The sequence below is a fragment of the Poromitra crassiceps genome (assembly GCF_964638095.1).
Source record: "Poromitra crassiceps genome assembly, chromosome: 2".
NCBI classification, from domain to species: Eukaryota; Metazoa; Chordata; class Actinopteri; order Beryciformes; family Melamphaidae; genus Poromitra; species Poromitra crassiceps.
In genome coordinates, this window is record NC_139624.1 from 40,876,043 (window position 1) to 40,891,252 (window position 15,210).

Genomic DNA, 15,210 nt, shown 5'->3' on the forward strand with positions numbered 1-15,210 from the left:
CTGTGCACAGAGGCACTGATAGGCTGTAATGCCTCCTATGGACCTGTGCACAGAGGCACTGATAGGCTGTAATGCCTCCTATGGACCTGTGCACAGATGCAGTGATAGGCTGTAATGCCTCCTATAGACCTGTGCAGTGTGCACAGAGGCACTGATAGGCTGTAATGCCTCCTATGGACCTGTGCACAGAGGCACTGATAGGCTGTAATACCTCCTATGGACCTGTGCACAGAGGCACTGATAGGCTGTAATGCCTCCTATGGACCTGTGCACAGATGCAGTGATAGGCTGTAATGCCTCCTATGGACCTGTGCACAGAGGCACTGATAGGCTGTAATGCCTCCTATGGACCTGTGCACAGAGGCACTGATAGGCTGTAATACCTCCTATGGACCTGTGCACAGAGGCACTGATAGGCTGTAATGCCTCCTATGGACCTGTGCACAGATGCAGTGATAGGCTGTAAGGCCTCCTATGGACCTGTGCACAGATGCAGTGATAGGCTGTAATGCCTCCTATGGACCTGTGCACAGATGCAGTGATAGGCTGTAATGCCTCCTATGGACCTGTGCACAGATGCAGTGATAGGCTGTAAGGCCTCCTATGGACCTGTGCACAGATGCAGTGATAGGCTGTAATGCCTCCTATGGACCTGTGCACAGAGGCACTGATAGGCTGTAATGCCTCCTATGGACCTGTGCACAGAGGCACTGATAGGCTGTAATGCCTCCTATGGACCTGTGCACAGAGGCACTGATAGGCTGTAATGCCTCCTATGGACCTGTGCACAGAGGCACTGATAGGCTGTAATACCTCCTATGGACCTGTGCACAGAGGCACTGATAGGCTGTAATGCCTCCTATGGACCTGTGCACAGATGCAGTGATAGGCTGTAATGCCTCCTATGGACCTGTGCACAGATGCAGTGATAGGCTGTAAGGCCTCCTATGGACCTGTGCACAGAGGCACTGATAGGCTGTAATGCCTCCTATGGACCTGTGCACAGAGGCACTGATAGGCTGTAATGCCTCCTATGGACCTGTGCACAGAGGCACTGATAGGCTGTAATGCCTCCTATGGACCTGTGCACAGAGGCACTGATAGGCTGTAATACCTCCTATGGACCTGTGCACAGAGGCACTGATAGGCTGTAATGCCTCAAGGGTTTGCAATTTGTGATAAGTGGTTAGTTCAACAAGATGCAGCCTCTCTCATTGTCATCTGAAGAACCAAATCACATACAAAGCTCTTTAGAAAAGTGGAATAACACTGAGAAATCCATCTTATCTACTCAATTTACATTTCACTGCAGAGAGGGGTGTATGTACTGAGAATATTAAGGTGGTTTCTGAATAGAACTCCACTGTATCTGCTGATGGCGACTTCTCAATAGAGTACTGTACATTGCTTCCTGAAGGCTGGTCGAACTCATGCCTGTATGACCTGGCATGCAGGGCACCCAGACCACACGGGCGCCAAATTATTAGTCCCGCATCCGTGTTCAATATATTTTGTAACATTTCACTAATTTCAATTGAAATGTGTAGCCAAGTGGGACCCTGGCACACACTTACCTGCATCAGGCCTGTGGGCCACAGTTTAAAAGTATTATCAGGGCCAAATTCACAGCCTCTATTGACAGTGGGTCCCTAAACAAGATTTATTTTGATACGGAGGCCCCAACCACAATTATTAAACTGCTACTTATTGATTATTTGTGATTGTATGTTTATGGACAGTACCTTTAGTGAATATCATCCAACTAACATACAGATCACTAATTATATACCGTAGGGTCTAGGTAAAGACATAGTCAAACCTTTTCAGTCAATTTCAACATTTAATTTCACTTTTTTGTGTTGGTTCTTCATTCTGTTAGCCTGACACTGCCAGATGGTTTGGTACACAGAGCCATCTGGAACCCATCCTTGAACAACTGTTTAGAAAATGGCAGGCATGTTCAAAAACATACTTGGCAGGTGATTGGATGAACCACCTGTCTATCACTCTATCACAGGCTCTCTTCTCGCTCACGTCACACCTAAATCCCGCCCGTAGCTACTTCTGGATGCCGATTGGTCCAGCTCACTGCTTGGCCGGAGTTAAACCAATAGCTTGGAGCACGGCAAGATGAATTTCTCGTGCGATCGTGATCTCACAATTGCAGCGGCCTCACAAGGTTAGCCATGTGACCTTGTATCCTTAATCCAAATGTAAACAAAGGGAAGGCCCACCGCCTAAAACTATGAACTAACGCTTGCCTTGTTCTTGGACAAACTGTTATCACTCTCAATTTGAATGAGCGGACTCTAGATATAAGGAATGGCAGATTGTAATAGCTACATCTGAGTTTCAGATTACTTGAACCTGTAAAAAGTTGACATTTGTATTATTTCTGCTTTCTGAGAAGGGGGCCCAATAGGACAAGTGCCCAGGGGCCCTGTGGTTGGTTAATCCTGCCCTGGTCGAACTCACTCTGAATATTCATCACTTTTTAATCTGGACTGTTCAGTGCATGTACACACTCACTATGATAAGGTTAGCATTATCACTTTGTCTGCTCTCTGAGAGGGAGCTTGGTTAGCCTCATCACTTTGTCTGCTCTCTGAGAGGGAGCTTGTACGTTTTTTTAAAGACAGCAGTGGAAGTAATATTGACCCCATTACTCAGAAAGGTGTCTCTCATCATAACAAATTTTGCAAAGAGTGCCACCGCAGAGGTGCCCCTGGACGTGAGAAAGGGCCCTCAGTGCGGCCATGTTTGATTCAATGTGGCAGTCTGGCTTGTTTGTTTTGCCTTCTGTGTGAACCGGTGCCGGGACGCTTTTCTTTCTCCTTCTGAGTGTGTAGCTGATAAACTGCCATTCCATTAGAATTACAGCCAGCAGGGCAAGATGGAAGGAGATGGATGGAAGGAGCTAATGAATGACAGAGAGGGAGTGTAGATTTAATTTAATTTTTTTCTCTTCTTTCAAAGGAGTGAACAGCCATCTATCTCTCCATCATTTTTCTTCAGATGACACAATATGAAAACTGAGAGGGAGACTGCGTAGAACAGACAGAGGACAGGTATCTGACAGGATTTGACACCAGGCCAGCTAATACATGTGGCTCCTGGTGTGGGTAACATTAGGGCTGCAACTAACGACTATTTTCATTATCGATTAATTTGTTGATTATTTTCTCGACTAATCGCTTAGTTGTTTGGTCTATAAAAATGTAAATAAATGTTCCCCTAAAGCCCAAGATGACATCCTCAAATGTCTTCTTTTGTTCTGACCAACAGTCCACAAGCCAAAAATGAAGAAAGAAAAAAACGAAAGAAACCAGAAAATATTTAAGAAGCTGGAATAAGATATCTTTTGTTGTTTGTGTTCTTTTCCTAAAAATGTGTCCTAACGATTAATTGATTATAACAAATAGTTGTAGATTAATTTTCAGTCGATCGACTAATTGATTAATCCACTAATCATTGCAGTTTTAGGTGGGGGTCACTCATGCAGATTGAAAGTGGGTGTGGGGGAGCGGGCGAGACACAGACAGACAGAGGGGGAGAGATGGACGACCGTGGCAAGAGCAGCACTGCAGAAACCCCCGCACCCATTAGCCCACTGTCAGTTCTGCCTCTGATCACTTCACTAAGCGCCGATGGAGAGAGATAATTTCGGAGACGCAGCGGTTTGAGAGAGCAGCGATGACACTGCTGTGTTCCGCCAGGGCGGATCACCAGATGGATTTCGACAGGCGAATCAGCACCATCCTGACCCCATGCTCCCCCTTTCACTGGGAAACAATATAGTGCAAAAACGGTGCCAAGACATTGGAGCACATTTTGGAAAATAGCAGTGATGGGAGATTTAACTCTTAGCTTGGCTCTTTGTAAATGATCACAGCGGGGTTAAACCAAACCATGTGATATTAAGGTTATCATAGGTCTCTAAAAGTCTTGAATTAAAATATGCATCCAGAATGCACAAGGGCTATCTATAGGTTCAACATAGAGTACCGTATATGGAAATTTGAGGTAATGATCTTGCTTAACATTGAAAACTTTGAAATAGAAATAACTTGAGCTCAAATACAGAGGCACTTCAAATATTTTGGAACCACAACAGCAGTTGATGGATTTCTTGGCATGACGGGACTTTGTCTGTCTATATATGAAATATTAATACCCAGAGGCTTTCAAAGGGAATGCATTCTGAGTTTTAGTCTGAAAATATGTTTGCTTCAAAAGGAAGTTTCTCTCAAAACTAAGGGTCAGACTGTCTGTAAAACACCATTTGTTTTTTAAAGAGCAGATTTAGCTATTTAGTGTAAACTGCCATAATAATTGCTATCTCTTCCCTCTCCTGCTGTAGCATTGTAAAAAAGAAGAAGAAAAAGACAATTATAATAGCATTAAATGTCTTATAACCTCCACCTTAGCAAATGTTAAACAAAGCTGCACAGCAGACAGACGCATGTATTATAATTTGCTTTTGACATTTGTATCTAATTTGCTAAATTAAATTAGTAAAGGGTAAGCTTTGAATTTGTGTAAACCCATGTTCCTGATAACAAACCAAATGGACGGGAAATTGTCATGTTTTTATTTTAGAGGAAGAGCCAACTTTGTAACTGTAAGAGCAAGTCAGTGGGAAACTCTTTCTTTCACTAGGAGCCATTCCATGAGCTGCAATAATAATAATAGGACTGTTTCGAAGAACTTGCAATTTATTTAAAAGAACATAAAAGAAATATATAGGTTTGGCACTAAAGACTGAGGCTTGATCCTTCATCAACTTTCAGACTACTGCCAATTTCTTTAGAAATCAAACACCACTGCCATGGGGGGGGGGTGGGGGGTGTTTTAAAAAAAAATCCCATACCCAGCCATACTGATATTTTTTTTTTCATGATTTTTATTCCCCATTAGTGCTAATTTTAATTTATTTATCCTGGTTGCTGCCCCACCCTCTGCCGATCTGGGGAGAGTCGAAACTGGCTCCATGCTTCCTCCGAGACATGGGGGCAGTAGCCAGCCGCTTCTTTTCACCTGACAGGGGAAGCTTCACCGGTAGGACATAGCACGTGGGAGGATCATGCTATTCCAATGAGTTCCCCTCCCTCCGAACAGGCGCCCCGAACGACCAGAGGAGGCACCAATTCAGCGACCAGGATATTGCATGTTTTTGGTGAGGGGTTCCTATATGAAGGAAACCCCCAGGGGGCACGGGGAGAACATGCAAACTCCACACAGAAAGGCCCTTTTGACGACCCCACCCGGGCGGTGGGCACTCGAGGACATGCGGACGGGCACGCACTACTTCTGCACTCACAGCGTCCCAGGTGGGAATCGAACCCAGGACCTTCTAGCTGTGAGGCGACAGCGCTACCACTGCGATGACATAATCGAGTGCTCGAGTGACATCACTGATGATGTCATAGACATGATGACATCACAATTGCTCGAGTGACATCACTGATGACATCATTGAGTGCTCGAGTGACATCACTAATGTTGTCATAGACATTGTGACATCATCAATGACATCATTACTGACCAAAATCATCACAAATCTCACAATGTGGGACCAAAATCGTAGACAGAAAGACGCCACTTTGGCAATTTTATGTACGGGCTCGCCCGATGCACCCCCAGCAGCTCTCGTACTGTGCGGGCTCGTATACGCAGCTCAGCTGCTGCGTGGCCTCACCTGCTCTATTTGCATGTGCAGCGCACAATTGCTCAAGTTCGCATCACTCACTGATGACATCACAATTGCTCGAGTGACCATCACTGATCACATCATCGAGTGCTCGAGTGCATCACAATTGCTCGATATAAAAAAAATATTGCCCACTCTTTTTTTGTGATTTTTGCCACAGTGAAACATTGATTGATGCCAAGTCATGATTACAGTAGCGTACATCTCACATGCAGCAAAAATGAGGGGCAAAATGCGAAACCCTGTTATTAACTTTCAAGCTCAAGCACATTGTCTTGTCTACAGCACAGAAACATGTGCAGGATTAATGAGAACGTGTTATGTAACAGCAAAACTGGGACACCACTAACGCTGACTGTATTATAAAATGCAAAGAACCAAAAGTCTTGTTGTCATCAGATGACGGTAAGGTACTTTCAGCTGATATGTCTTCTGCCTAAGTTAGTTACCGTAATTACCCGAAAAGGTTATTGAATGACTGATTGAATCCTTGACTTTTGCATCTAACCTTTACTTGTGAGAATCATCTGACCTTATACTTTCAGTGAAAACACAGAAAAAACCTGGAATGAAAGCAAAACAAGTATTTGACAGGATTCTATTGACCTGTCTCAATTTAAAAAAAGAAAAGAAAAAAGATTGAGAGCTAGGTTGAGAAATTCAGGTTGAGACATTTCTAAACAAGGCTAGGTCGGAACCTCGCATATGGCCAGCGCGATAAAGCGTTCACGAGCAATTGGACTGGACAAAGCCAGATATAGAGCCTGCTTGCGCTGGCCAAAAATATTTAATTGAAGATGGTCAAAACTATGGAGGATAACATCTATTTTGCTGTCAGCGACCAAGTGAACGGTGTCATCAAATTTGCTAATACACTTTTCTGCATCAGAAAAGACATACAGGTAAACATATGAACTTATTGACATGCAACACAGGAGCAAGAGTTTGTCCTGAGAAGTTTTTGCTGATGAACAACCCTGAACTGGCCCTTGTTTGATATTGCATCTTTCTTACTTCTGTTTTTTGTGTGTGAAACTATTGGCCTTCAGATAGCACTTCTCACTGCTGGTTGTACAATATTATGGAGATAAATGGCATACAATTCATGGCAACCTAAATAGAGAGCCAAAGTGAAACGCCACTTCCTGCTTTCTCCCTGTACCAGCGCTGTGAAAAATATGAATGGCGGTGGACGGAGAATAAGATTACTTTTTTGATCCCGTTTGAATTGTCCCACTGGGTGCCAACGCAAATTTTGTCAATTTAAAACATAACTTTGCATGTCAAGAAAGTCACAGTTTGTCGTCAAACTGAAACGTAGGGGTTAGTTTAGTATAAAAACTACATAGCTTGTGGAAGCTTGTGGCATGTCGCCGGTCTTCAGCTTTGCCGGTAGAGAAAGTGACGTCACTTAGGCGACAGTGCATGTAGTCTTTCTGATTTATAACTTTGAGTGCAACAGTTTGGCGACAAACTGCGACTTTCTTGACATGCAAAGTTACGTTTTAAATTGAGAAAATTAGCGTTGGCACCCCGTGGCACAATTCAAACAGGATCAAAAAAGTAACCTTATTCTCCGTCCACCGCCATTCATATTTTTCACAGCGCTGGTACAGGGAGAAAGCAGGAAGTGACGTTTCACTTTGGCTCTCTATACAACACACTCAAGTAGAGATTTGTAGCAATTAAAGCCCAACACACAATTGAGGGAGATGGACAAGTGGGAGCTTAATTTAATTTAAAGTAAATCTTGATCACCAATCACTTATCTGGTGAAAACAAAAGGCTAATGGAGCTGATTGTGACACTGATTGTACCCACACTTTCTTTCAGTGACCTCTCCCTCTGATGAACAACCTCACAGCAGATGTGTTGGTGCTATGTGAATTGTAATAGTGGTTTATGGATTTGATCTGTTCATTTGTATTTTTAACAACTGTCTTAATAAATTCATTCATTCAACAGAAAAAAACGGATGTATTTCTATGTCCGTGACTGAGGGAAGAAAAAGGAATGGCCCATCATCTCCAAGCGAGCAATTTAATAGACTTGGAGTTGGAGCAAGGCAAGCAAAACAGTGCAAATTAGTCTGAGACACACTGGATTTGCCCTGCTTCACTGATAACATTTAAAGGGGAAATATTGCTAAATTTAAGACTTTACATGTGTACTTGCCATGACCTCAGACAGTAAGATTACCATGTGCACAGCAGCGCGTGGTCAAGAGAAGGCTTTTTGGGGTATATATATATTTGGGGTATATATATATATATATATATATATATATATATATATATACCGTCCGAGTCGAAGCCGAGGATGGTTGCCTCCGCGAAGTCCAATAAATGGACACCTCGAAGTGCATTAACCCGCTTATACCATGGTCACTTGCCAAAGAAACAAAACAAGACCATTCATTTATATTTCCATGCATTTTGCAATCAAAATCTAGTTTTCATAACCTTGAATATGAGTTGAGAACCGACGAGACAAAATAGTCCCCTCGGCTGCTCAAGATTAGGCTATCATTGGATAAAATGGCCGCTTAGTGCCTGCTGCACCTGGCACAATTCTGGAGTCAAGCTAACTAATAATTTGGCCAATTGTAGCCTATAACAACATACAAAATAAAACGGCAATGTCTAAGAATGCAACGCCATGTAACTGGGTCGTTTAAACTCGCATTCCAGGGAATTACGTTAATGTCTGCGGGTCTTATAAGACGTAAGTGGCGCGTGGCTGGAGTAGACTGAAAACCATCTGCTTTCAGTATGTTGGAGTCCAGGTATGTTTTGTACAAGGACGTCTCTCAGTGTGTTGCTGTTAACTGCCCATTTCGTTGTTTTCTTTTTGTTGATCTCATCTATTTCCTCTTGACTTGATTTGTATCAGTGATAGAGGCAGCGGGCGCTCTCCCAGAGTGCCTGGCTGCTGGTTGCTGCAAGTTGTAAATAGAGGGTTTGACAGTTGACAGCTGAGAGCCCGGCTTCTGTCAGCTGACCAGAACGAAAATCAGATTTGTAAATACCCGTTATTTTAATAAACTGAGCACTCAGGGGTAATCTAAATAGTTACTTTGACAGACTCCATTTTTTTCTAAACTTATAAAAGTGCCATATTAAGCGTTACCGGTAGTATAGAGCTCAAACGGCTCTGTCGTGATCCTGGCACATTGATATTAACGGGTGAACAGACCATTTAGCTAGGTGTACATTATCACTGTACATTATCACAAATTAATGGACACCTTGCAGCCAATCAGAATGGAGTATTCACCCAGACCATGGTATAAATATACATATATGCAGCTGGATCATGAGATCACGATCACACAACAAACCATTTGGCAGTGTCAAGTTAACCCTAAACACAAACAATAAGAAAAAAGAAAAGGAGGTTGAACGGCTGAGTTAACACGGGTTAACACTCAGATATTCAGTGATGAAGTTCTTCCACAGCAATCAAGGTACGGCCCTGCTGATCCAATCACACTGACATTGATCTGTGGATCCATCAGGTCCCTACACCCCCAGCCGTTGGCGGCGCAGTGAAACCTGGGGGGGTGCATGTCTGTACAGACACAAGATCAATCTCACTGATCGGGTATCTGCAGCATCGCTGACAGAGAGATGGCGAGTACGGGGGGAGGGCGGCCTTCAGAGGTGAGATTAAAAGAGAGGATGCAGGAGGGAGGGAGACGCGGGGTGGAGCCTGAGGTTGATAGAACTTAACAAAGTGATGGGTGAGAACGAAAAGTGGTGAGAATTGGGTCAGAAGGGAGCTGAGGGCAAGAGTGAAGCAAAACCAACCATCTCATTGAATTACATTCAATTCTGTGACCAGTGATTTTGTGAATTTTGTGCTTCTGTAGCTCATAGTACAGCTTTCTCTTGTATATTTCCTCACGTACACTGAATTGAAACAAATATGGCCACAGTGAGAATCAAGTCAATTTAGCCCTATCACCTCCTTCTGTCTGAATCGATTTTAGATTCAGAGTCGTGTTGAAGACACAAATGTGCCCCTAAGGCACATTTGACACCAAGGTTTCAGTTCACAAACTAGAATCAGCAAATCCTCAAACTGTATGTTTACTATTTAAAACATGATTGCTCTGGGAGGGTTATTGATAAAATGTGGTCAAGTGTGGAGACTGTAACACCAATGACGGTTTGAGGTTTGTAGGCTTGAAGGAGGGAGGGAGCTCCGCTATCTTGTACATTATGAAGAATGTACAAATTTTCAATTCAAGTCATGAGCATTGGGAAACGATGTGCTATCACTACAGTATGTTAACCTTGGTGAACTTCCAGTTGAAGGAAGTTGCACAGGACAGAGACAAATGGGCCCACAGACTGGACCAAAATTCTGCTGTGCAATCTCTGCCTTACCTGCTTGAAGATCCATGCACTGAAGGATGATGGTTAGATGTTAATAATGATAATGGATGGTGAACTTTTGATGGATCTTGAAATGGAGATGATGATTATCTGATGATCCCCAAGGCCCTGATGAACAGCATGATGAAAACACAAACATGAGAACATGGACATACACACACAGTCACAAGTTCATACACATATCAGCATTAAAGAGTCAACCAGAGGACAGACTGCGTTAGGCGGCGTGCACACACAACACGTGTGAATGCTTTGGAAATCATGTCGAGAGCGTTTCCATTGAGCACAAAACACAGTGCACAGAGCGTTTTTCTCTGTGCTTTGTTTTGTTTTTCCCTGCAGTCGCGTGCAGTACAGTTCAGGACGCAACGATCACGCGGACGGTAGCCAGCTAGTTTCGTCTGTTTGTTGTTGTAAATTGTTCGCACTGTAAACATGAAAGCCAGATTATTGGCAATTCTGGCAGCAGTGGAGGTTGAAAATCCCCCTGGCAGGAGAAGAGGTAGGAGGAGTGAAAATGACGAGCAGCGTGCTTTTCCTCCAAATGTTGAACTTTTCTCCGCTTGAGATGCCCAGAGCGCTCCGCCAAAAAACAATAGATGCCAAGGGCACTTAAACACGAGGTGCGGTACCTGAAAGAGGAGCACGCTTAGCGCGTCCCATTGCATAAAGGCACTGGCAACTCAAATAAGCGCGTCGTGTGTGCACGGCCACTAGTTGTCTGCGATACCGCGAGGACAGATAACAATCACATGTTAACACATTCACTGCCAGACGTTTTTTTTTTTTTACTGTAGTTAGCTTCTGCCAGAGGGGTTTTTTGAGGATTCTGGCTCATCTTTCAAGACCCGAGGATTCTTTTCTGCTAAGATTTTGTGAACACACAATATCTCAAAAGAACTAATAGAATGTGTGCTTTCTCTGTCTAAAAGAGTTAGTTTGTAGAGTTAGTAGTTATGTAAGCATTAGCAGTTGAATACAGCATGGTTTCAGCGTCAGAAAAATTATTCAGAGATAAACGGCTTTTTGTGAAATTCAATAGAACAGTCACTTTAACCATTCATTTTTGGCATCAGTAAGACGTCAGACATCTAAACAATAGTTTTGAACAGTAATTTCCTCCATAACAGCAGGAAACCCCCCTCTCCTTCCAACTCCTCCCTCCGTGGGCGTTCTTCTTGGCTGCAGCGGCCGTCACAAGCTTGTCACCAGTCTCACTGCTTTGCTGCTGCTGCTGCCTGTCTGCGCGGCCGCTGTTTGAGGAAGTCTGGATGGACTCGCTCGCTTCTTGGAGTTTTGGTTGAGAGAAGCTTTTGCGATTCTGGTCATATTTATGCTGCGTGTTTCAAAGTGTGTTCCACCTGTAATCTATTATGCAAATTTGCAATCCCGCATCGCCAGCAATCAGCGCGAAAACGAAAGCGTTTTCCCCCATCCATTTTCATGAGAATGGCTGCTTTTTGCTTGCCTTCCTCTAGTCAGGAGAGCACTGTCGCCACTTAGTGGCTCGGTGGAATGGGTTGTAAACGTTCGGTGGCTCCAATAATTATATAAGAGATGTAAAAGGGTTAGATGCACATCCCACGGTCAAAAAAAAAAAATTCATTTTTTTGACGTATTAACACTTTCAGTGCCACGGCCCTTGGGCAAAAGGTTGCTTGCTGTGCCACATAGGCCGCAATGCATTTTAAAACAGTCATATAATTTCTTTAATAATTACTATGTAAACACTGAACACGCACAAATAACGATGAGACTCTCTTCTATCACCTGCAAAAAAAAGTTTATTGATCCCATTTTCCGTTCTTTAGTTATGAGCCGGAGAAGATAGCTTGATCGAACGAAAAACAGAGCTTTTTTTCTACGAGCTGAGATAATGAGCCTTTTGTGAAATTAAACATTTCAAGCACATCACTGACTCTGAAGCTAATTTTCTGATGTAGTCACACCTCAAAAATAATTTCCTTCAATAAAACAGTGAAGGCAAGGGAATTTTGTTTGGAAGAATAATATTTTTAGCTGAAACCAGCAGCGCTGGCGCCTGCATGCGCTGCTGGTTGCAGCTTCTTGCTGATCTTTTGCTGCTGGTGGGCATCGGATATTCTGGCTTGCGTTTGCCAACCCTGTCCTGCTGTCTGGGTCTGTGTTGTGTACTTGGCTCTGCGTGCCCACCTCCCCCCCTCCTCCTCCCCCCCCCCCCCCCCCGTTGTGGGCGGAGTGTCTCTCTGCTCTGCTGTTTTCTCGTTTTCTCTGCCTGTGCTCAGCACTGAAAAAGTCAGCTAGATCCTGCTTTTTTACAGCCGCGTGTACCAGCTCCCATGCTTCGAGTTGAGAATAATAACAAATCCACGGCTGATCATGTGTTGCAGCGGACACGGAGGCTGTTGCAGCGGACATCGAGGTGCTCAATTGTGATAGCAGATTGGCTGCTGCAGGGGCACAGCTAAACGTTGCTTCAATGAAGCCGCTGCATACGGACGGATGCGATGCGATTTCCTTCCCCCCAATGACTTCTTCTGTGTGTTTCACTCCACGTTCTCTCATCTGGAGAGCGCTGTCGCCACCTAAGGGTTCTGTAAAATAGGTTAGACACATTCAATACCTCTGAATATTGTAAGAGGCGATGTAAGAGGCATAGATCGACACCCCCCCGTCAAAAAAAAAAAATCGAGTTATGACGCCATTTGGCGTCGCTGGCACTGTACGGTAAATTTCTAATGACGCCATATGGCGTCGCTGGCACTGAATGTGTTAATACGTCATTGGCAGTCAACCGTTGGATTATTTTTGACGTATTAATACGTCATTGGCAGTGAACGTGTTAAGAGTCTCTGGCTGCCTTTATTCTCCATGGAAATGGGGAATTGTAGCACCTTGCACTGCCATTCTCATTGTTGTTTTTCTCTTTTCAAATTTTTATTATTATTGCTCTTGTGTGTTTCTGCTGGCTTTACAGTATGCTGTGTTTCACATCGTCGCTGTCGGTATGTAATGTTTAACAAATTTACCACGAGAGGGAGGGGGTTGTGGCCACATTTACCACTGGTACAGGGTTGTGGCACGAGGCGAAGCCGAGTGCTATAAACCCTGTACCAGTGGTAAATGTGGCCACAAACCCCGACCTCGAGTGGTAAATTTGTTTTCTACAACAGCTACTAAATAATATAAAAAATACACAATTGTAACATCCAATTCATTATTTACAATCATTACTGGTTTCAGAATACATTTATCCTTCCGCCACAGAATATAGTTCCATACACAAGATCAATGATTGCACTAAACATTTAGTTGCCTTTGAGCCAAAAAACAACTAACCTATTCCTTAACGGGATTCACAGTTATTGATACATTGCCTGTAAAAGTACAGTTATTTAAACAGTTATCTAAAGCAGCCCGTTTTGGTGGTGGTGTGTTGATATCTGGTGACGGCAGAGGGCGTTTGTTTGTTTGACAGTCCCAGGTTCGGGGTCCGGGCGCTAGTCCGACCTCCTGCTAGTCCGACCTCCCGCTAGTCCGAACTCGTGACAACTCAAGCTCAGCCAGTTCTCTCTCCCCAATTTCACCATGTTGTTCTTTGTTCACTTCACCTTCATCTTCATCTAACCACTGCTCAAAACTCAATCCACCCAGTAAATCAAACGTTACTACGAAATCGGACATTTCCTTGTGTTAGAGATCGGCCATTTCCTTGTTAGAGATTTGCAGACTGACAGGCTAACAGTGGGCGGAGTCAGCACAGGGAGCGGAGTCAGCATCAGGGAGCGGAGTGATACTGCGGTTGGAGCCGAACTGTAGATTGTTGGCGTATTTACCACTGTTGCTAGCCAATCAGAATCCAGTATTCACTCATGCTGTTGTAGAATTTATTTATTTTTATTTTTTGTCATAAATCAATGCCATTGGTCACCCTTCACGTCTGTCTGTGGGTTTTACAAAATGTAAACAGTGGAAAAGCATTCTTGTGACTAATACCGCATTCAAGACAACTCTGACCGCCGTAAGTTTCAACACGGAACCTCCGGCCCGGACAGATTTGCGTTCACGCTGCACCTCCCGCTCGGGGGGGAAACCCAAACTGTTGCTATAGCAACCCACGTTAGCATGGTAGCTACCTACTAGCGAACAATGCTAACCGAACATGCTGAATGCTGAATTTCACACAGAGCGAAACACAGATGACACAAACACATATGAAACGTTACATAATTAAGACCTCAAATTGTGTGTTAAAACGTCAACAAACATCTTTATAATAATTCTGTGATTATCATTAACGATGCAAGTTGCCATTTTGATGTGGCTGTGACGTCAACTCGGAGAAACTGGAGCTCTGAATGATACCCGAATTTCCGAGCTGTAATTCCGGCCTGAACGACCGTTCAATTCACTTTTTACAGGTCGGAAACCCATTTTTATTTTTGTATTACCGGTACTATTAGTCTCGTAACTCCATTCACCCTCAAACTGTCGACAAAACCTTGAAGCTCCACCCCTGCCTCCATTTCGAGGGCAGCCAGGCAGGAGGAAATACCTGCAAAGCAGACACAGCAGAACGGAACTGAATGTCACCGTTTATTTCTGACTTCGTTTTGTTTATTTCTGTCTTCGTCTGACGTAAATAGATCAATAAAATGTTTTCCAATTATCCCTAGGCTGCAAACTCATTTAAACTATGCAGACCGAAGTGGTTTCTGATGAGACTGATGTTAGCGTTAGCGAGAGGCTGTGTGCCCCCGAGAGGGTGCCTCTAATCCGGGTGCCTCTAATCCGGCATAGGAGCTGGGTATAGCGGGCATATATAGGGCATAGCGGGCTCGAGGTCGCTGCTGGAGGAGCTGCCTGGAGGTATCTGCATGCGGCTGTGTGCTCTGGAAGGCGAGCGGCTGCACGAGGCGGCATGCCCCGGAGAAAGTGCCTCGAAGTCGGAATGATAATCCTGTAACACCATTTGAGCTTATTCAGGTAAGATATTAATAGTGTAATGACACATCCAGCGAGTAACTGACCATAATGAAAACACTGTGCCAACTTTCAGTTAAGAGCTTTTTTTTTCATTTCCTGAAAAGTTGTGGTTTTGGAGCTACAGTACGAGGTTTC

At 43.9% G+C, this 15,210-nt stretch overlaps 1 protein-coding gene across 1 annotated transcript in view; it reads right to left on the reverse strand.

Moving 5' to 3' along the window:
* Positions 1-15,210, reverse strand: part of iqsec3a (IQ motif and Sec7 domain ArfGEF 3a) — a gene marked incomplete at both ends in the record, with an annotated part of 237,932 nt that overhangs the window by 100,238 nt on the left and 122,484 nt on the right. The window lies entirely within an intron of this gene.